Consider the following 23,216-nt stretch of genomic DNA (forward strand, 5'->3'; position numbering starts at 1 on the left):
CCGCTCAACTCCAGACGGGTCTCCCTCTCAAGGACCTGGGCGTCGAGCGCTGGGTGTACGCGTTCCAGGACCCTTATCTGGATGGAACTCATGCGGCCCCGGCCCCCCTCCACGAGGCGCCGGGCCTTTATGAGGGTCCTGGACCTCAAGTCCTCCCAGCGCTTCTTGACCTTCTGGATGGTGCGGGTTGCCACCCCCTCCACGTTGATGGCAACCACATAGTCGGCCCAGATCCTCTCCCATCCTTCCTTGTTGGCGCGGATGATCCGAAGAGGGCATCATACTGCCCCAGGACTTGCTCCACCAGGACACCAACTTCGGTGGCAGTGAAGCTGGTGCCCCTCTGCCCCTCTGGCCGGGGGTTGCCACTGGTGCCAGATGTTGATGTGCCCGACATGGCAACCCCAGGGGCAGGAGTGGGTGGGCAACTGGGTCCTGGGGCTGGGCTGTGGAGCGATGTTATCCGAGTTGGGAGTCTTCTGTTCCAGCAGGGGTGGACACAGCAACTGGACCCCTGCAGATGGCTGATGTGCAGGCACCAAATGGCAGGGCACGGTGGCAGCAGGCAGGCAGGCAGGCAGGCAGGCAGCAGCAGATGGCATGTGGGAGGCTGCTTGGGGCACTGGGGGGGCAGTAATTCGGCCTTCTGGGCAGGAGCGCGGTCTTCCGTGTGTTTTCGCGTGGCCAGCTTGATACGGAGTGATTTGGCACGTGAAAATCCTGCACGTCAGCGTGAAATTCGAGGAAAGGGGCTTAGCGCGTAAGCGCGTCAGCACGCGTACGCGATTTCATTGGACCAAAGGCCCTTACAGCGTAAGCGCGTCTGTGACGTTTCGCGCACGGGCGTTGCACTGGCAGGGCTTGGAGATCCCGCGTGCCTTTACACTGCTCTGTACGTGCTTTTCGTGCGGTGCGTGTGTTTTCCATCCGTTGGGGTTCACACGCTATTACTTCACAGCGGGTGTTGGCTACGCGTTCTTCTACACGCAAGGCAGACGGTGAGTGGTAGCCCGCTCCCCCCCAGGCCCGATCGCGTGAAAAACTTCACGCGCACCCCTGAAATGCCCGCACGCAGCCCAATCGCGTGTGGGACTTCTCGCGCACCTCTGAAATACACGCACACGCTCCCCCAGGCCCGATCATGTGTGAAAACACCCGCGAGCCCCTGAAATACACGTACCCCGCTCCCCCAGGCCCGATCGCGTGTGAAAACACCCGCAAGCCCCTGAAATACACGCGCCCAGGCCAATCGCGTGTGAGAAACTTCTCGTGCACCCCTGAAATACACGCGCCTAGGCCAGTCGCGTGTGGAACTTCTCGCGCACCCCTGAAATACACGCGCCCAGGCCAGTCGCATGTGGAACTTCACGTGCACCCCTGAAATACACGCACACGCTCCCCCAGGCCCGATCGCGTGTGGGCCTTCTCGCGTGTTTAGGACTTTGGCACACAGTTTTTTCCTGCGCAGGGACGCTACCGCCTGCTTTCGTGTGGCGGACATGTATGGGCCTGTGCGCGTCTTTGGCCGTGCGCTGTTTTTCCCTATTCGATTCCATGAATACGTGTTGTAGGCGAGCGTGTGGGTGTTCTGCGCACTTGCCTCCTGTACTTCCCCCGTGACACCCACATTTTCACGAGTTGTTCCCCATTCTGCGTGTGACGCCCCGTGTTACGCCTACTTTTGTTATGTGCGCCACGCTATGTGCGAATTCGCTGTGGCCTTATCGCACGGCGTTTGATGACCTGTGCGCCGGCGTGCGCCGGCGTGCGCCGGAGTGCGCCAGCGTGCGCTGCGCACTTTTTCAGCGCACATCCCACATTTCGCGCATGCACGGACTTCCATGAATTGATGTTTGATGTTTTCTGTGCGATAATCGCACTTGCACTGCGATTTTCGCTATTTCTCTGCGAATCGCACGTTTTCGCACGCGTGCGCCGTTTTTTCGGCGCACATTAATTCCATGAATCGGCCTGCTAATTTCCACCAGTGCACATAACCTACTTTAAGAAGACTTATCTGAGTTGGGTATCATGTGATCGAAAAAGTTAATATCAAGGACCCCATACTAAATCCTTGGACAGTAATTCAGAGATAATGTGTAGCTCACTATGGATGGTGAGACATTGCTTGAATAGTTCAGCAAGATGGAGCAGTGGCATATGCTAATCAGGCTAGACATGAAATGTGTGCTGTGCAAGTGAATAGGCAGGGAATTTCATCTGCAAAATAAATGATGTAGTCAAAAACCATTGTTGCGGGCATAACCAGAATAACACTGCCAAAGGTTGCAACTTCACAACTTTACGTTGATGCAAAGTTGGGAACTTCGCAAAATCATGCCAGCATAAAAAAAGGAACCCTCCCACACCATGAGGCGAAATATACGCTAGTACTAATGCCATTTTCCGGCACCAATCATATTAATCATTGTACCCATCTTTTACATAGTTTTTTCCACCAAAAAGATCCTAACATCACCTATTTATTCTCCTTTTGCTATTAATTTGGAAATCAAAATCCGTTTTAACTTGCTATATGGAAATTATATGCAGTGAAAAATGATTCTTAATTTTATATAGAAAATCATTTTTTTGTATTAATGATATGACTTTGTATTCATCTTTTCTTCTTGAAATCGCCATAGGAATGGTATACTGGATATTGTATTATGTTTATGTATGGGTAGTTTAAAAATTGTATATGTTTCCTTTTGTTATATCGTCTTTTATTTGTGTTAAGTATGTGTATCCTAGTTGTGTTAAAGTTTTATAACTATAAACTCAATTAAAAAAAGAATTAAAACAAAAAAGCGTTTATATCGCCATTAAAAAGCCCACAGAATCATTTGTTGCTGTCCAAACCTACCCATTCTTCACAGGAGCATAGGGCACCAACCGCATAACCCTCAGAGTGTAACAAGATGCCCATACTCAGTGAACAGTTTACCTATGCTCCTCCAAGGGACTAGGAGGACTTGGGAAACATAGGTATTTGTATTTGTGTATTTGTATTTATGTGAAGATCAGGGATGTCAATTTCAAACAGAAATGACTTCCAATAACGCATTTCCAGATGGCAGAGGACTTCCCATGAATGGTTCCTGTACAATAGCACAAATATAAGAACAGAGGGTGATCCAGTTTATGAGGGTGTAAAAAAGTGTGATATATATCAGGGACAAAACAAAACCAACAGGACATTATTTATATATAAAAGAAAACAGGTGATCCACAAAGGTAATATTACCCTAAGGGGGCAAGTGCTTCAAACTAAAGATGTGCACCTTTTAAATATACAAAAGTACATTACTAATCATCGATGGAGGCAATGGAGGCAATGGAGATCCGTAGTTGGGCTTGCTTTGATTGTAATGGGCAGTGGGTTCCTGTGGAGTGGGGCGAGTAGGGACAAATAGCGTAAGCGAACAGAGACAAAGTGAGAGTATGGAGTGTTGTGGTTAGATGCAGAGGAAGATCAGAGGGAGCAAGATGTTGAGTATACTGAGATACCATCAGGCAGGTACTGAGGAGCAAGATCATTGATAGCTTTGCATGCTAGGATAAGGAACCTGAAAAGAGAGTGCTTGTTCATGAAGAGCCGACCAGCATGTTGTTGGCAGGTAGAAGTGGGGAAGGATCTGGGTAGGTTGCATAGTGTGGGTAGCAAAGCTGAGGACTTTGTCTAGAGGGAGCAAAGAGTAGATACAAAGGCAAAGTTGAAGGCTTGAGCAGTTGTCAACTTTGCTGAGTATGAGAATGGAGATTATAATTTGTGTTTACTGGCTAGTAAGAAAATATTTTCTGAATGTTGAGGAGGTTAATATGAGCAGAAGAGACAGTGGTAGTGATGAGTTGTTAAAGTCACAGGTCACTATTAAAGAGGACCCCAAGATTGTAAACCTTGGTTAAGGGAGAAAGAAGGTAAGGTAAGAAGGTGATCTGAGGGGGAGGGCAAGCATGGCATTGGAAGCCGGGAGAAAGATGATTTCCATGTTTGAAGAGTCAGCGGTGAGCAGTTTAGTGATGAATTCCAGTGAGACAGTTAGTAATCTGTTGTGAGATGGATCAGTACAAGGACACTGGTAACTGGGTAGAAGTTTAAGAAGAGAAAGAGGATTGGTAAGGATTATCACAAAAGAAATCTACTGTGCACTCCTGTATTACTCGACAGAAAATACGCTATGCAAAATAACTTTATTTTATGTGTGATTCAGGCACTTAAACTAATCAATTACTTCACAAAAATCATACTTACATTAGCACCATTCGATTGGGTGTCACAAATGGTATACACAAATAAAACATGCTGGATCATTTGTGGACCCTAATGGAGTCCCCCTCTCTCTTGTCTCATACGGGTGCACTCCTCATCAAATGCATAATCCCTTCTGTGCTATATCTCTCAGACTAGAGATGGCTCCCTAAGTGCATGGTCACTGACTCCTCCAGGGACTTCCTAACTGTCCCTACTCTCGACATAAGTTAATATTCAAATAGGGTTTGTGGAAGTGACTTGCAATTCCTCCCCACCAACCTTCTATCCCTCTGATATTTTATTCCTCTTGTCTCCTCCCTCCACTTTTAGATATTTACTTTCTTCCCTTTTCTCTCACTCTACCAACTCCCCTTCTCTGTCTGGTAGTACTCCTCCCTTTCAATGACTACCACTCCTCTGCCCACTATACTTCCTCACACATTACTACTGTGCTCCTCCCACACTACTGCTCCTTCTCCTACTCTACTACTACTCCCTCCACACAAGTACTACTCCCACACCACTGCTATTCTTCCTGCCAGTCTTCTATTTCTCCCATCCTACTACTACTCCCATACTACTACTCTTCCCACACCACTACTCAACCACCCTCCTTACACTCCGTACCAGCCTTCTCTCATTGACAATTTACACTATCCTTTTTTACACACTTACCTCACACACACACTGTGATGAATCATGTGGAGTCATCACTGATTTCCCATTAGAGTTCTCCTCTCACATCGCCAGGGGATGGCAAGCGCTACCTGATCCTGACCTTGCGGGTGGTATTATGATGGAGGATCATGTGGGAGGAGATGTCAGCGGGGCAAAGGTGGTGACCCCATCAGGAGAGACGTGGTATTCCTCCTTTTCTGAGGAAGAAAACCTCATAATCCCTAAGTTATTGATGTCTTCTTGTCACTCTAAACATCCCTCCCATTCTATAACCCCAAATCCCCTTCCTGCAGAGCACTCTAGGCAGAATACCATTCATGTCTCATATACACATAACACACACCTAACATCTCCTGTCTCTGATGTTTTTGTTCAAAACAAGAATTCCAAACAGATTCACGTTCAAAGTCCCATAAATCCTATGAACTCCAACTTCCATAAATCCTCAAGCACGGAGACGAGGAAGAGGAAGAAGGATTTAATATGAATTGAAGGGAACACCAAGCTGAACATTTGGACTAGTTATTGCAATGAAGCCTGAAGTGCGCAGGACATTTAAAAATGGTGTACTCATTCAAACAGGAGTCAGAGAAGAGAGAATCAGAATGGTAGAAGCGGGAAGCAGGACCGAGGGGCAAAGCAACAGCACAGGAACGGACCATGCTGGAGAAGCCATGTGCTTTCAAACTGCTCCTTGCAAGCGTTACCTACTGGCATGGTGCGAGGCCACAGGAGACACAGCAGGCACTGTGGGAGAAGCGATGGCTAGCTATCAGCAGCAGCAAAGTTACTGAGATGCAGTCTTGACAAGCAGCAGTGGTCTTACCAGCAGGCGAACTCAGAACTGGCAGGGGAGCATGACACAGGCCATGAATGCTACCCGATACCAGCGAGTCTGCCCAGAGCCATTGGGAACCCTGGGGCGTAATGACAGGTATGAGGGCAATTCAGAAACTATTTTGAATACCGAACTAATGAAATACAAAGACAGAATTTGCACAAATCCTCATGTATGAGATGTCAATATGGGGAAAGCTGGAGCAAGTGTTATGACAAGCAGATGAATGTTGATAAAGAAATTAAAAGACCAAACTTGACCAAGTCTACAAATATTTATTTATTTTACCATAGATAGCAATGCCTAAAGCCCTGAGGCATCTGGATGCTAGTTACAGTATAAGTGTGGCCACATGGTCCACAAGCGCGGGACCAAGCATATGGTTACAACATAGGGCAGATTGAACGTGAACATTCTGGGTGTACATGCAGGCATAATAAGCAGCATTTGTATTTATACACATTCCTGTAAAGCTTCACCTCATGGTACAGGGGCTCCATCGGATGCAAATGTAGGCATAATAAGAAGCATGTATATGAAAGCACATTCCGGTAAAGCCTCAATTCATGGTACAGGGGGGGGCTACATCGGGTGTATATGTAGGCATAATCAGAATAGTAGCACAGTGAGAGATGTCGTATTCTGAGTAAGGTTGGCTACAGTGGTGATCAAAGAGAGGCATGCAAGGAGAGATAACACAAAGGATGATGTACAGACTCGAAGCCAATGTACGTAGGGATAACTGCAAAGCAGGGCCTTGGTGGTAGTGGGGAAGTGGCGGCAGCCATCATAGAAAGGAGCTGAAGCTCCACGCAGACAAAGGGACTTGTCATCCAGGTGGCCAGGACACGGCCGTCACTTTTGGATCCAGTTCATGGGGTTGGAGTGGGGGTGAGATAGCTGATGGTAAGAAGTGGTATTCTCCCCCTTTTTTGTTCATCTACCCCATCCTATTTTTTAGGATTTTCCAAAGTCCTAACTCCCCCCCCCACCTTTTTACACAAACACTGGGCCGAGTAAGAGGGTGACTGAGTGCAACCAGATTAACTCTCAAGCATCGAATTGGACATATCCCTTTAATCGGGTCAGGCAAAGTCAGGCACTGCCCCATAAGTGCATACACCTGATACCAATTAGCTCTCCTCACACGAATAAAAGGCAACACCTAAAGACACACTCTGAGCAAGGCAGAACACAAGAATGAGCTGAACTTCTGGGATGAAGGCACACTTATTGGAGCAGAACAACAGTCCAAGGACGAGAGTAGCAGGCCGAAAAACCCAAGGCTTTCCTTTTAAAGGTGTTGCCTCCGACAGGCTGCGAAAGACGTGTGGAGAAGGTCATAACCCACAAGTGAAGATTGCATAGTGCTTCAAGGTCGGCAGCGACCCTCCCGGGTGAACGGCAGAGTTGGGGAGGCGAGGTCAAGCCTGTGATACTAACCTTGACTCAAAAATCGGAAAGCACCAAACAAGAAAGAAGCTCACACAACCAGTGTGTTGGCAAGTGACCTGAGAGACTGGTGTGTGTTAAAGTGAATGAAGCAGCAACATCATTTCACAAGTAAAGGCTGCACACGTGTGAATGAAATGCGAAGAAAGGCAGACCCGTGAATGAACTTTAAAGTGAAATACAGCTGCAAGATAAGCAATACTAAGTAATGGAGTGGTCTGGTTAAAGGACATAGACCATTCAAATGTCTCTGTGAAAGGTACATTGTTTGAAGCTAAAGGGCAAACAAACAGCAAGAGCGAAAGTAAATGGTGAACGTTGGATCAAAGTGGTCCTGCGATGGACTATAAAGAAAGCCACTTCCATTCGAAAGACTTCGACATTCGAAAGTGGTCCGAGCCCGATTGAGGGAGACCTGATATACATTATGTTTGGGGAACGGAGCCCCTTGCAACTTTGTGTGAACTGTATCGTGAGAGTTCTGAGCCTGACAAACGGGGACCTACAAGAAGTGTATGGTGAAAGGTCTGAGCCCAGCAGACAGGGATCTTTGTGAACATTTTGCTTGAAACATTAATTGGAAAGCCAGAGAAAGATATTTTTTAATGTGGGGACCAAGCAGGCCACGACCCACAGTTGTGAACTGTGTACTGTGTCGGAAGCTGAGCCAGAGTGTGTTATACAGCCTATAAGGATTGCCTTACCTTGTGAGGCCTAACGTGGGGAGGAGAGCTGCATACCTTTTCTCCTATTTACACTTTTTGTACAAGAGATAGGGCAGGCATTGTGTTTTTGTTAGTACTGGACATTTTGACAGACTCCACTAGGACTGTTTTATTTATCGTTTGAAGGTCGATACTACTCCCATTTTCTTTATAAGGCAGAATATGAGTTTCTCCAACCCCAACATTATCAATAAAGGTTTTGCAAATGGTATCCATTGTGTCAGTGTCAATGCTTATGATACTTATGATACTATTCCTTCCCTACATAGTCAATTTACATTCTGTGTTGTTGGTGTTTGGTTACTGTGTGTGTCACAATGCCAGAGACAGCCCTGACTGATGCTGGTATGAATGCAGTGTAGTGTGCTGAAAGGATGGGTGCTTACCTCAATCCACATTCTATGTTGTTGGTGTCTGGGTGGATTGAATGGCCTGAATGTCTGTGAACCTGATTGGCTCCCTGCTTGCATTGGTTGACTGAGCGTGGCTCAGCCTGAGTGAATGGGGAACTAGGGTCCCTGCACTCAGCAATTTGTTCAGAAGCTGATGTCGAAACTGAAGCTGATCCCTGGAGTCCAGCTGGAAGAGGAAGATTGCCAATGCTACTCTTCACCAAAATCCAAAGGCTGCTGTGCCACTCCAAGGACTGTTCGAAGCGAGGACCTGGTTAGGAGACTTCTCCCTGAGCTACGAGGGACTATCGTGCAAGCTGCGGCTCTTCATCAGAAGTACCCTGGAAGCCAGTCCTGTGTGCCCGCTGACCAGAAAAGGTGTCTAGGTGAATCCAGAAGAGGACAGCCGAGACATCTCGGGTCAACAAAGTCCATTGGTGTCACCCAGGGTCCGGAAGAGCGTTCATGACCGCTGGGAGTCTGTTGCAGTGTAGCGCCCTGAAAACGGGCTACCCTTGCATACTACTGCTTGACACGCAGAGCTGCAAAAGTTCCAAACTTCTGAAGAATACACAGGACATCTTTGTCATCATCACTGATCACTTTTTCTCACTGGAGAAGGTCCAGGGTCACTCAGTGCAGAGGAAAGTCTGCCGGTAGGTTTCCGTCCACCAGAATCCAAAAAAGATGTCCGAGTATCCAGACTTGGAAAGGGTCTGTGGTCTACATCAGTGGTTGATTCCAGGTTGCCGGAAGCCATCCAGACATCCATATTGCTGCTGCAGCACCGAAGAACCGGACAGTGGAAAACCGAAATATTCCAAAACCTGACACCAAAGGTGTCCTCTGCACCTGTCACTGCCAGAAGTCTTCAAAGGTCCCCATGGATCTTACTCTCATCTGACAAGCCTTTCAGGAGCCCACAGCAAGTTTCATCTTCCCAGGACTCCTGCAGTCGGAGAAATCATCGACCAAAGGAGAGCCCTGCAAAGAGTGATAATGCTGCACTTCAGAACGATTTTGGTTACATTTATCTTCTTGGATTCAGCATCCCAGTGGCTCCTTCTTCCTGGGGGGTCCATCCTCAAGGGGAATCATCGAGTGAAACCGAGAAACTTTGTTACTTAGCCTGCAAAGGCACCAAAGGTACTGTGACGAGGAAGCGCATCTTCTAGCCTCAGGGGTCATCCAGGGGTTGCAGATTCAACATGGAGCCTGTTCTCCTGTGGCCTCTCAGGTACTTTGGGGTGATAAGACCTATAACAAGAAAGTAGAGGGTTATTGAACATTTTTTGGACTGGGCTGTAAAAGACAAGATACATTTCGCCCTAACTTTTTCATTACAGGTTGCCCAGGTGGAGGGATCCTCACACAGAATTGTGCATCTAGTATAAGAAAGCATGCTGCCACTGATGATAACTAACGTGCCTTTCTTTCATAATCTATGCTGTTACACCTAACTTAAGAATTCACATGCCTATTTAAAACTGTCTGCAGTTGGTGCATTTATTACTGAATTTAAGTATTGTGTGGTAGCACATAGAGTGTACATATTTGCCATTCTTTGAATAGAGCTGCCTAAGTACAACATGTTATTTATATGTATATATATTACTGAACTTTATTTTATACAAATAAGCTGTGTTATCACCTAACATAGTATGTGGACATTCCTTTGTGGTGGCTTGGGGGCTCACTGTACTTAAGAACCAGCCTGCATCACCTCCTGAGTGCGTAAACCTTGTTTGCTCATCCAAGCTACCACATAGAGAACCTTGGCTGGGGTACTCTGTGCCTTTGTCCAAACCATATAGAGGGCAGAACTACAGATAACCCCTCCAGACTTTTACTGGTGGCAGCAGCGGGATCACTGGTTTTAAGACTCAGTGTTTAACCTAGCTACTATAACAGATCCACATTTTTGTTGATTATAGAATTTAGTAGTGTATACTGATAACTACACTACAAACAATGGAAACAATTGCAAATAGTAAATTGACTAGTATGAGCTTAGAGGCTCTCCAGAGAACCTGTGAAGTGAGAGAAACAGACTTTGAGTATAGGTCTAGGGCAGAGCTAATAGCTGCACGTGTGGACTACGAGGCAGATTGTGATACACATGAGGGAAATTGGGGAGGGTCCGATGGGCTCCTTACCACTGGTGAAGTCACAGATGTTTCCAATGGGAATGCTACCTCTCATGTCACTTCTATTCCAAAACCCAGCATTGTTTCTGTGGGGAGTGCCCTGGAACTTGAGTTATTGAGGATGAAACTAGCCTTTGAATACAAAAAGTTAGAGACTAAAGCTGAGTTGAAGAAAAAGGAGTTGGCACAACAAGTTATACTCAAAGAAAGGACCTTGAACTCAAAGACAGAGACCCTGAATGTCGAAAACTCCAGCTAGAGAAAGCTAGAGTGGAGACCTCAGCCAAACCAGTTGAGAGTGTGAGGTCAATGGATACCAAGTTTATGAAAGATTTGGTTGGTGTGTATGTGGAGGGTTCCGACATACTCTAATGGATATAAGCCTTTGAGATGGCTTGTGGTATCCATGATGTTGACCATAGAGATTTGGCTAAGTGTTTGTTAAGTAGAGTACCTCAGACTGGTTATGACTGTATTCTGAAACTGAGTGAGTGTGGAAGAAAGAAGCCAGTATGAGGGTATGAAAGTTAATTCGGTTACCTGGTTTGGCAAGACACCTACGCATTACCTGAAGTGGTTCAGGGATTATAAGAAGAGAGAGAATATGTATTGGGTTGATTGGGTGAGTGCTGCACATATGAATATGATCAGATGGGTTGATGGTTACAAATTGAAGTATTTTATTGCATTGTATCACCTCCTGTTTTTGAAAGAATTTCTGAGGCTTGTTCATCAGAGATGTGTCAGTACATTGCCAACCAGAATATCTTGGTCCCCATTGGTTGGCCAAGTTGGCTAACAAGTGGGTGTCCCACCGGGTATCCTCCAAGGATCCCAGTGGGAAGGATAATGAAAAAGACAAAGGGACCCCTCAGAAGGCTGAGGAGTCCAAGAAGCAGTCACATTCAAATAAACTTAAACATTCTCCTTCTACAAAGGTCTACAAATCTAGTGGGGATAAGTCCCATGTGGTGGGAGCAAAGCAGGCTCCTAGTGGCTCCAATTAGGTTACCACCATTCCTGGCACATGTAGAGACTGCAGGGCCTTGGACCACAGAAAGGGTGGCCCCCAGTATAAAGGTAAGGCACATGGTGTACAGGCTGTCAGCCTGACCTACCCTTACCCTATGCCTGAGTTGGAGGCCACTGTCCTCCCCTCCTCTCCAGGAATCACCTTTGGTGCTCCTGCAGAGATTTCATTAGTGTCCCTTGGGTCCTGGAACCAACACTCAGAAGTACTGGCTACTATCCCACAGAATACACATAGATTATTGAGAAGTGCCCTAAAAAATGGCCAGCTTTCCACTGGTAGCATGACAGTGGTGGACAGGATCCTGCTCAGGCTAGAGGACTATGTTGGTGTAGGTGCTCCTCCGAGAACCACCAGGTTTGCTAGTGGGCCTCCCAAATATTCTCCTTCAACCCTAGTCACCATTAAGATGGATAACAAGAAAGCAAATTTTCCTGTCCTGGTTTATTGGGGAATGACTTAATAGAGATGGGGTTCATTTCTGATGGGTTATCGATGACTGCTGCTGCAGTCACTAGGTCACAGGTCACAGAGGGTCTGACTGACAGTCAGTTACCCAAGCCAAAGGGGAAACCTAAGGATAAGAGGAAGAGGAAGAAGACCACCTCTGTGAAGGGGGCTCCTTCTCTTCCAGCTGTTTCAGCAGCACCGACTGTCATCCCAGCTCCTGAAGGACTATGCACAGTGGTGACCCTATACACAACTCCTGAGGTAGAAGAGCCAGAGGACCCTCCACAGGGAGAGGTACTCATCCCAGATGATCACCCAGACCTCCAGTGCTCGTTGGCTGAAGGTGAGCCCTTTAGGGCAGATTTCTTTAAGGGTCAAAAAGAGTGACACTCTCCTGAGGGCCTAAGGAAACAGGCCCAGGCCCAAGATGAAGCACCTAGGTCTTTTAATATTTGTTGGAAGGGTGAGTTCCTTTACATTGAGCCCACTCAACCTGAACCTGGTGCAGTCAAGAGGCTTGGTGTATCCCAGGTATACAGTCCCTTGATTTTGCATTTGGCCCATATGGTGCCCTTAGCTGGTCTTGCTGGCACTAAAAGACCAGGCAAAGGCTCTCAGCCTACTTTTACTGGCCCCAAATGGAAGTAAAAGTGGAAGCTCGCTGCAAGACCTGTCCCACTTGTCGGTTATCTGGCAAGACTGGAGGCAGTGTCATTACCCCACTGCAGTCTTTGGCAGTGGTTGGCACACCTTTTGAGATGATGGACATCAACATTGTTGGTCCCCTAGACCCTCCAATGTCAGGTGGACACAGGTTCATCCTGGTCCTGGTAGATCATGCCACCAGGTACCCTGAGGTTATACCCCTTTAGACCATATCTGCCAAGGTGGTTGTCAGGGTTCTGCCAGGCATTTTTACCAGAGTTGGTTTTCCTAAAGAGGTGAGTTCTGACAGAGGAATCAACTTCAGGTCTAGTTACATGCAAGCTATGTGGAAGGAATGTGGTGTTCCCTTTCCATGGATGCACAGGTGGCATCTGTCTGCAAGATCGGCCACTTCAAGCTTTGTACTCTGCGGAAAGTTCTACCGTTTATTCCGGTAAATGTCAGGCCACTTTTGTGGCTGTGCTTGTTTTGAGTGTTGTAGACTATTGCAACTCACTCTATCTAGCTCAGCCTTGTTTTCTTATCAATCGGCTTCAACTTCTTCAGAATGCCTCAGCCAGATCCATCCTTCATCCCCATTTGGAGCCCATATGTCTCCTCTGTTGAAACTGCTCCCTTAGTTACATGTTGAGAAACAAATTATTTTCAAGTCCATGTGCATCACCCATCATGCCTTTTATGGATTAGGGGCAGAATATTTACAGGTTAAGTTCCTGCGCTATGCTCCTGCCCGCTGTCTCCATTCTCAGTCCGCTCTCCAAGTGCTGGTTCCTCATATCAGACTGTCCCACATGGGCGGCCGTGCTTTCTCTGTGGCTGCTGCTAAGGCCTGGAATTCTCTGCCTTTCTCTCTCCGTGCGACGGCTGACCATCCTAGCTTCCGTCGGTCACTGAAAACTTTTTTATTCTAAACTTTTTATAGGAAAATACTGTATTTCTGATTCTCGTGCCAAGGTGCCTTCGGGCGAACGTGTGCTTAATAAATGTATGTCAGATAACATAACATAATGTATAAGTTCCCCACCTCCTACCATCCTCAGAGCAATGGTCTGATTGAATGATTTAACAAAACTCTCAAGGGCATGTGGGTGCTTTAGAAGAGCCCATAAGGGAGACATGGGATCTCCTCCTACCATGCCTGCTGTTTGCCTATAGAAAGGTCCCTGAAGAGGGTGTTGGTTTCAGCCCCTTTGAGCTCCTCTTTTGACATCAAGTGAGGGATGCCGTTTTCTTAGTATGAGAAGGTTTAGAAGCCTCCCCTCCAGGTCCTGTCAAGCAAGTGGGGGACTATGGGATAGGCCTCAGAAGGAGGATGGCACAGATGATGGGGCAGGCAACAGCACATTTTAAGGCAAGCCAAGAATTGAACAAGTACCTGCAAGACCATAAGGCCTCACAAGTGGATTGGAGTCCTGGTCAGAAAATCCTTGTTATGGAGCCTGCCAAGCCTCAAGCTTTGGAGAATAAGTGGACTGGTGCCTTTGGAATAATCTCCAAGAAGCGGGGGGTTAACTATATAGTTGACATGGGTGTTCCTGGGGTAGCCCCTCAAGTCTTCCATGTCAAATTGGCTCAAGCCTTTTCAAAAGAAAGGAGAAGTATCATGCCTTTTGCTGGTTTCTGGGCAATAAGAGCATGAGAGTGAGTCCCTTCCTGATTTGCCGTGTAGCAACCCTCAGGATGGCTCAGTGGAGGGAGTGCAACTCTCTCCAGATCTGTTCTCAGAGCAGCAGAGGACCTGAAGGGCTTTGCTCCAGCACTCTGTTCTCAGACACCAGACCTCACCCCACAGCATAGGCAGCATATTGACAGTGGTTACAGAGTACCTGCCAAACACAGGTGCTACAGGATGTCAGGCACTGCTAAGTACCAAATCCAGGCAGTAGTTGCCAAGATGTTGGACTTGTGTGCCATTGAACCCTCAACCAGCCCATGGTCCAGCTAAGTGGTCCTTGTCCCCAAGGCAAGTTCCCAGTCAGGTACCAAGGATTGGAGGTTCTGTGTGGACTACAGAAGAGTCAATGCAGTCACAACAAGTGATGCACACCCATTTCCCAGGGCTGATGAGCTTGTGGCAAGATAGGTGCTGCCAGACAAGTTTGTGAGCACCTTTGACCTCACATCAGGCTATTGGCAAATAGCTCTGACTGACCAGGCCAAGGAGAAAACGGCTTTCACAACACCAGAGGTCTTTACAAGTTAAGGGTGATACCTTCTGGGTTGACAAATACCTTTGCCTCCTTCCAAAGTTTAGTCAATCATGCTCTCAGTAGGCCAGAAGCCTTTTGTGTGGCCTACCTGGATGACATTGCTATCTACAGTTCTGAAAAGGGCCAACCTCACTATCAAGGCAACCAAGTGCCAGATAGCACAGGGGAAATTTAACTACCTTGGTCATGAGGTAGGAGGGGCTCAAATTCAAACCCTCCCTAGTAAAGTACAAGTTGTACAGGACTGGGAGACTCCCTCTACTCAAACCCAGGTTTGAGCTTTTTTGGGCCTCACTGGGTACTATGGAAACTTCATGGCAGACTATGGCACCATAACTGCCCCTCTGACAGCTCTGATATCACCCTTGGGATATCCTTCCACCCTTGTATCCCTTATGTTTGTTTATTGGGCACCTGGGTGTTGCCCACAGAGCAGGCTACTGGCTGGTGGCAGCTACATGCTGACTTGGCAGTGGCTTTGAGTGTCCTCCATTTTTGGGACACCCAGGCCTTGCCATAGGAATCCATGGATTTCTGAAGGATGGCAAGATGGCTACTGTGGCCTCTTTGTTTCTATTGTTTTTTAACTTGTTTCCCAAAGTACTGGGAAGCCCCAACGTTGTCCCTTCCCCCTGACTGGCTGTACGTTGCAAATACTGAATATGGCTCTGGGGCTGACTCCTGTCAGACCGACTGGAGCCTTCCCAGGGTCTGTGTGTTGTGGGTACACCTTTGGGGTGGGACCTGTGTGAATGAAGTTGGGAGTCAATTCACATTCTGTGTTGTGGGTGTCTGGTTGCTGTGTGTGACTCAATGCCTGAGATAGCTGTGACTAAACTGGTATGAATGCTGTGTAGTGTGCTGAAAGGCTAGTTGCATACCCCAATCCACATTCTTTGTTATGGGTGTATGGGTGGAGTGAATGGCCTGAATTCCTGTGAGCCTGATTGGCTGTCTGACTGCATGAATGCCCATCTGCGTGATTGGTCGACTGAGCCTGGCTCAGCCTGAGTGAATAGGGAACAAATGTGTATAAGTAGGGTCCCTGCACGCACCAATTTGTTCAGAAGCTGAAGTTGAAGTTGAAGTTGAACCAAAGCTGATCCCTGGAGTCTTAAGTCTAAGTGGGTGTTTCTCATCGGGGTTGCTAGATTTGATGTCTTTACTCAAAGTTTTTGCACTAGAGAAAAATCTCATGAAGGGGGCATGTTAATAAGGGCAACTTGTTGTAGTAAAAAGAAATGTGCATCCTTTTTTGACAGGACTATTTAACCGACAGGGAACACAAAAAAGAACAGCAATACCTGTAAAACAGCAGTGAACACAAACAGTAATGTAGTAGTTATCCAGGAGAAAGAATAGCAACTTAGCTGATATAATGCTGGACATATATCTCTAGCACAGAACAACGGATTAACTGATTAATTGCCAGAAAATAACTTCTCGGCAGGAATCATGTGCACAAGATGCTACCATGTCACAGCCAAGGTACTGACATTGTTTCAATGTCATTTCACCGCAAGTAATTCTACTTACCTACCTCCTTCCCCTTCATTACCATCCCTCCCAAAAACCCTCCCCCGCCACGTGATGAAGGGAATGGAGGATCTGTAACAATGAAATAAGAGAGTCTAGAGTGGAGGGTTGCCGGATGCTGGATTGGGGATCGGGGGATAATGGACAGTGGGGAGAGGAATGAGCGGGTGAGCAGCACAAGTTACACATTGTAGGTCCCAGGGAGTACTATGTGGGGAGGCTATATATTGGAGGGAAGTAACAAATCAGAAGAGGTAAAGAAAAATGGTATAGAATGAGAATTTGCAGGGAATAATGATAATTTCAGTTTGCTGGACAATGGTTCAGATGGCTGTGACCAGGTGGGATAATCAATAGTGCCTGTGATGTACGATGTACACGCTGATAAAGAATGCTTTACTTAAAAAAAGATGTCTTAGTTTAGATCCTGCATACCAAGAGAAAAAGCAGGCAAGGTATCTCGACTGAAACAGGCCACTTTGAGAGCGCTATTATTCAATAGAGCATGCAACCTTACAGGCTTCCCAGACTAATGGCACGTAAGACAGAACTAGGAGGCGAGATAGCAAGAGCAGCAGACAGCCTGTGAAGATAATGGATTGTTTGGGTTCTCTTATACTGCGACTAGTTACTAGTATGTACCGTAGATGCTTTTTGCATTCCACTCAAACAGCAAACATATGAATGCTCCCTTTGGAGCACACTTTTGTGCCCAAACAGTTTTTTTTACTGTAGGAATCTGTTCAGCATTGGCACATTAAGAGGATTGAAGGGAAATGGTAGAATATACTGATACTGATTATGAACCATCTATTGCTTCCGCCATTGGTGATGTGGAGATTAACCCTGCTCTTTACAGAGCTTCTCAGGAAGAATCAGGTTCAATTAAGTTTTGAATATTTTGTAGCTGCCATCAGATTTCCACCCGTACATTGCAAAAGGCACCATTGCTTGTGTGGAAAAGACTTTTCATGGGTGTTTTGGGCTGAAACTGAAAACTTCAGGAGGCGTTGATGTTCTAGGAGATGTTGATCCATGGAGGGGGTTCTCTGACAGCAAGATTAATGCAAAGAAAATATGGATTCTGAGGTTGAACAGATCTGAACTAAAAGAAACAGCATCTACACCTGCACAAAAGCATCCAAGAAGGCTCAAGTAAACATAGCGCTATCTCCCTCAGCCTCAGCAGTGCGGCAGTAAGCTTGCATAGGGCTTGGCCATCAACTCACACATGCATATTACATACGTGCAGCCCAGTGGTGGAAGTGGAAAAAAGGGAACTAGTGGTGCTCTGGTTACATCTAAAAAGGAGGGAGTGGGATGGTCAGACAGATGGCGAGGGGGGAATGGGTGTCGGTGACCAGAATCACAAACTTTGGCTCAAATTGTTGGATTTCAAGGTCTACAGTAATCATGTCTTAAAGAGTCTACTTACAAGAAACACAAATTGCATAATAAAGCCACATGACTACATGTTAAACACGTTAAGCCAAAAGAATATCATTTTGGCTTTAATTTTCACATCTCAGAATGCAGGATGATGCCAACCTGAAAGATCTAGTTAACCCCACTGTACGTTCAGTGATTTAAGACATGTAATAAAAGAAGTTGTGTAATAAACACAGATAGATATGCAGATTCTGTGCCATAAACTTCCAGCTCGTTGTTATTCATGATGTTAAAAAAATGTAATTAGTGACTTAATGCCACTTTATTTTTTTGCATGTCAAAATAGCAGAGACATCATGGATGTAAACCAATTTTTAAATGGGTGCTTTGTGTTGCTGACTTTAACTATCATTGATTTGCAAGGTGGTGCTTTGCGAGCTCTTTGAGTTGGAAATGTTCCATCAATCAAATGACAGGTTTTGCCCTGATAATAGAAATGTGCTTGCGACCTGGTTTAACAACCTGCAAAGCCAGGGCGCTGTGTGTTTGCCTACATGGCTGTGGCTTGGGAAACTGGCAGGGTTTGCATGTCTGGCCTGAGCTGATTCTATATGCGTCTCAGGAGAAAGACAAAGCATCTGTTAATAGCAAACGAACTCCTGGAACGGCATACCAATCATGTATAATACAGTTCCATCTCTGGAGCACCCATACATTACAAGTATTTGAACATGCTGCAAAATATTCAAACATGCACGCACATGCAAACAATTTTAAGTTATAAATTACCTTAGTTCACTTGCTGCTTCGATGATCTCCTGGTCGAAGTGGGCATCAGCTCCATGTTCTCTGCTCTCTTTCTCTGGAGCTCGTTGACCTGGTGCTTTGGGAGAGGTATTGGTTGCCTACAGTCATTAAAATTATGAAGCAAAGACTGTGCTGACTCAGAAGTCAGGCACCAGTGCTCGGGTAAGAGGCCCCTGCAGAGCTCTCTCTATTAGTGGAATATCAAGTTTACCTAAGGGTCTCGCCATTCCTCGGCACGAGGCTCCTCGTGGTGGCTGCAGCTGCTTGAAGGAAAGGACCTTGCATCCTCTTTCAAGGTGCCAATGAGAAGGTGTCCCTACGTGTGGTGCTGTAAGGTTCTCAGTGCACTTCAGTGAAGGAAGTTACACGCATTGCACGTATTCTTTTTTTCCTCTGTTATCACCTTGAAGTGTTTATGATGCAAGTCTGTAGTTCAGAGGTAAAATGAGTGAGGTACACTCTGTAATCCCCTGAGGCAGGAATTCATTTGAGAACCCCAGCTAGTCTCATTGTCATTTTTAACGGTAATCCTGCTGATGGCCATTGTCCGGTTCTTCCTGTGAGAAGGGGGGCCCTGGGGGGAACGCGAAGCGTTTCCCCCCGGGGAGTTTTTGGCGCTGCACACGGCCAGCGAGTGGCCGTGGGGGCAGAGCGCATTCCGGGGGGTATTTAAGGGCTCAGGGAAGGTTCGGGAGGCAGGCGACGGTTAGGACCTGATGATTGTATCAGTCCTGTCGCCCGCTCCCGAGCCTTCCCTGAAGCTAGCTGGGCCTTTGGTGCGGAATACAGTAGGTGAGGAGGGTTAGTTAGTATTTTGGGGGTGGCGCAGGCAGTTAGGAGTTATTTAGAAGTTAAAAAAAAAAAAAAAAAAAACTTTGTTTTGGCGAATTTCGCCCAGTGGGGAGTAGCGTAAATAAGCCACCCCCCCCTCCTTACCGTTGGAGTCCGTGCACGGTGGGGCGGCGGGATCGTGGGGGCGGGTTGGTTTTCAGTTGCGCAGTTTTCGGTCTTCTGGGGAACGGGGTCTTGTTGAGGGAGAGGGGATTTTCTCCTCTTCAGGCCCATTTAGGGCTTCTTCCTCCGTTGCGCGAGTGGGGGAGGAGTGCAGGCCTGGCGGGGGCTGCACATCAGGTGTTTCTGTCGGGGAGCCGCGGACACTTTCCATTTCTCTCTCCCCACGGCGCCGGGTTTTCCCTGCCCGGATCCTCTTGGTTGCGGGGGTGTGTTTAGCAGAGCCCAGGCGACCCTGTCTTGTGGGGAATATACGGTGCGGTGACAGCCTCCTGTCAGAGGGGGCAGGGCAGGCGCCTTAAAGGGGCGCGCAGTTTTTGCTGGGCTGCCAGTAGTGCGGTGCAGCTAGTGGGCCACCAGGGGGCAGGGCGGGCGGTGCTATAGTGGGCTGTTACCTGTTTTGGAGGGTTTTGTTTTATAAAAAAAAAAAAAAGAAGGGTATAAGTTTAAGGGAATTAGGTGTGATTATCAGCAGCAGTAGCAGGGGGCTCCTGGGTGGTGGGCATTTAGCAGGGGAAGAGGGAGAGGTAGGAGAGGTGGGTTTTTCTTTGGGAGAGGGGTATTTTTTAGGTGGGGGCAAATATAAAAAAAAAAAAAATGTTTTTCTAAAAAAAAAAATAAAAAAAAAGAGGAATTTCTATTTTGGGGTTATTTAACCCCTTTGTGTTATTAGGGTTATAGGGCATTTTCTGCTGGTTTTTTCCCTCGGCTAGTAGTCATTTTCCACGGGTAGGTAACGGCTCGGGGGCATATTGAACTAGTGAGCGGTTAGGGTGAAGTTTGAGTGCGCTCTCTGAGTAGTAGTGCACGATGGTGGGCCAAGGGGTTAGCAAGAAGGGGCTGGTTGATTCTAGGGCTCTTAGGGAGGCCCTGGAAATCATCAGCAGGGCATCGAAGGCCCAGTTGGAGGGGGCGGTGGGGGAGGTCACGGGTGAGGGGGAGATAAGGGGCGGTAGACCGCAGCGTAGAGCGGCAGCTGATGGGGCGCTTGCGGCAGTGTTGGCTTGCACCCCTACGGCGGGGAGGGGGGAGGTTTGGGAATCCAGGGGCAGGAAAATGAGGAGGGAGATAGACAGAAGGGCGGACGGGGGAGTAAGGATGTCGGGTGGGCAGCCAGGGAGGGAGGAAGGGAATAATAGCCCGAGGGAAGAGGGGAATGCTCAAGAGGGAGGGGCTCAAGGGAACGACAGGGGGGTCAGGGATGGGGCACAAAAGGGGGTGTCAGGGCAGAGGGGAAGAGGGGGTAAATACCTGCAGAGGAGTGCAGGGGGGAGAAGGAGGGAGAGGTCCCCTTCAATTGAGGAGGGTAGAGTGGGGCGCGGAACGGCCCCCCCGGGTAGGAGGAGTGAGGGCGGAGGGCGCTGCGCAGCCCCCGCTGTTCAGGTGGAGGTTGAGGGTTTCAGTACGGCCCCTCCTTGGTCAACGCGAGGAGAGCCTAGAGGGCGCAGCACAGCCCCTAGCAATGAGGATTACAGGGTGGAGGTCGGAACGCCTCGCCCGAGAGAAGAGGACCAGGCAGGGGTTCCCACAAACCCGCCGAGAAGACGTCAAAGGAGTGGCTGGGCGGACGCCCCGGGCTCGCAAGAAGATCATCAACTAATCTCGGGCATGAGCGCGCATCCACAATGGTATTTAAGGGGTGATGAAGTTGGTTGGGAGGAATATGTGGGGCAATGGGAATTGGAAGATTACAGGGCGGAAAGGGAAAGGGGGAGGAGAGAGGAAGTTCAAGGTGGGATAGGGAAAGGGAAGTGCAGGATGGTCGGGGTGAAAGGGGTTAAGGGAACTATTGGCTGGGTGAGTGTGCTGACATGTTTTGTCCCCGCAGTAGCAGCCCTCTAAGAACGGAGAGGAGGAGCACCGGTGTGGACGCCAGGCCGCAGGTGGCAGGTGTGGAAAGAGGTGAGCGGGAAAGGGAATGGTCATCTGCATGGCAGAGAGGGGTTACAAATAGGTGGACAGGGGAGGAACGGGCTGGTTGTCAAGGTGTAAGGAAGGAAGTTGGTGTGCAGGCCATTGGAGCCGAGGGGGTTGTAAAGAGCATTTGCTCGGTGGAGGTCCAAACGGACAAGGTGGTGGAGCCATTGGTGCTCGAAGTGCAAGCCGGAAAAGATAAGGAGTGTGAAGTGAAAAGAAAGGAGAAAAAATGGCCATACATGGGGATAACAAAACCATTGGGGGCGCACTTGATGGCAGCGACCACGGAGAAGATTCAGGCAGGGGAATTTGTGGATGTCTTTAAATTGCTCCATAGGGAAGTGAGAGCAAAGGAGGGGTCTAAGGAGGAAGAGAGGGAACTGGCTTCATGCCCAAGGGTCCCGGTGACTATTGAGAATTGTACGTCAGCGTTTATCATTTATGCCAGTGTGTACTGTGAAAAATTCCCGGAGCGTTGCGTGGCCCTGCTTAAATATATGGATGTAATTAGGAAGGCTTTCACGAGTTTTGGGGGTTTTGCCTGGGTACGCTATGATGAGTAATTCAGAGCGAGAATGGCGGAGGACAGTCAGGCGGTCTGGGGGGAGATAGACATGGATCTTTGGCTGCAATGGATGGCTCCAACGAGGCCTGCCCCGACATTGCACACAGCAAGTGGACTGCCTGTGCCTTACCGGCCCTTTCTTGGTCGCCCCGCCCATGAGGGGGTGGGGGGAGGAGGCGGAGGACAGCCCTCGACAGCATGTTGGGCGTTCAATAAAGAAGGCTGCACGAGGTTGATGTGCAAATTTAAACACGAGTGCAGCAGGTGTGCGGGTCGGCATCCGGTTACAGATTGTTTTCAGGCAGGGGACAGTGGGTCAGGGCAAGGAGCGGGGCAAGGAAGTGGGGGGGAAGGACCGCATGCCAGGTAAATTGGGGATGTGCTGGTAGGTCGGGCTCAGTTTAACGTAAAAGGAGGGGGGCACAAGGTTTGATGAAAGGTTTTTGGGGGCGACTTAAAGGGGGTAGGAGAAGGGTGAGGAGGAAGAAGCGTAGGTAGGGGAGGACCGCAGGGGGGATGTAACTGTGGAAATTGTTAAGGGGTGGTGGCCGTCGTTTGGGGGGCATGGACGACGGTGGCGAAGCCCTCACTATTGCCGCACGACAAGGTGAGTAAGCTTCAGGCTGAATGGACGGAGGTGCACGGAGGTGCACGGAGGTGCGGGAGCGCCTCTGGTGCAGCAAGGGAAAGTGATGAGCTGGGTCTGCAGGGATGGGGGTGCACTAGGGCCCCTGGTGCAGCTGGGGGAAAGAAGTGGAGCAACGAAGCAAGGTGCTGGAAGAGGAATTTATGTGGAATGGACTGCATGGACGGGGGCACAGGTTTGACCCCTGGTGCAGCGGTGGAGAGGAGTAAGGCAGGAAAGGGGCCTGCATGGACAGGGGTGCACTAGGGCCCCTGGTGCAGGTGGGAAACAGGTGGTAACGGACGCAAGGATTTTGAAAATTAGTTATAAGGAAGGGACTGCATGGACAGGGGTGCAGGTTTGGCCCCTGGTGCAGTGGCGAGATGAGCAATAAAGTAAAGGGCCTGCATGGACGGGGGTGCACGTGGGCCCCCGGTGCAGGAGGGGGCAACGCAGGGCCAATATTAATAAGATGATGGAAGGTGGGGGGGGCAAGGGGGAGCAGGGGGGTAATAGGAAAAAG

This window comes from Ambystoma mexicanum, chromosome 4p, assembly GCF_040938575.1.
Source record: "Ambystoma mexicanum isolate Mex_15411 chromosome 4p, UKY_AmexF1_1, whole genome shotgun sequence".
Taxonomy (NCBI): Eukaryota; Metazoa; Chordata; class Amphibia; order Caudata; family Ambystomatidae; genus Ambystoma; species Ambystoma mexicanum.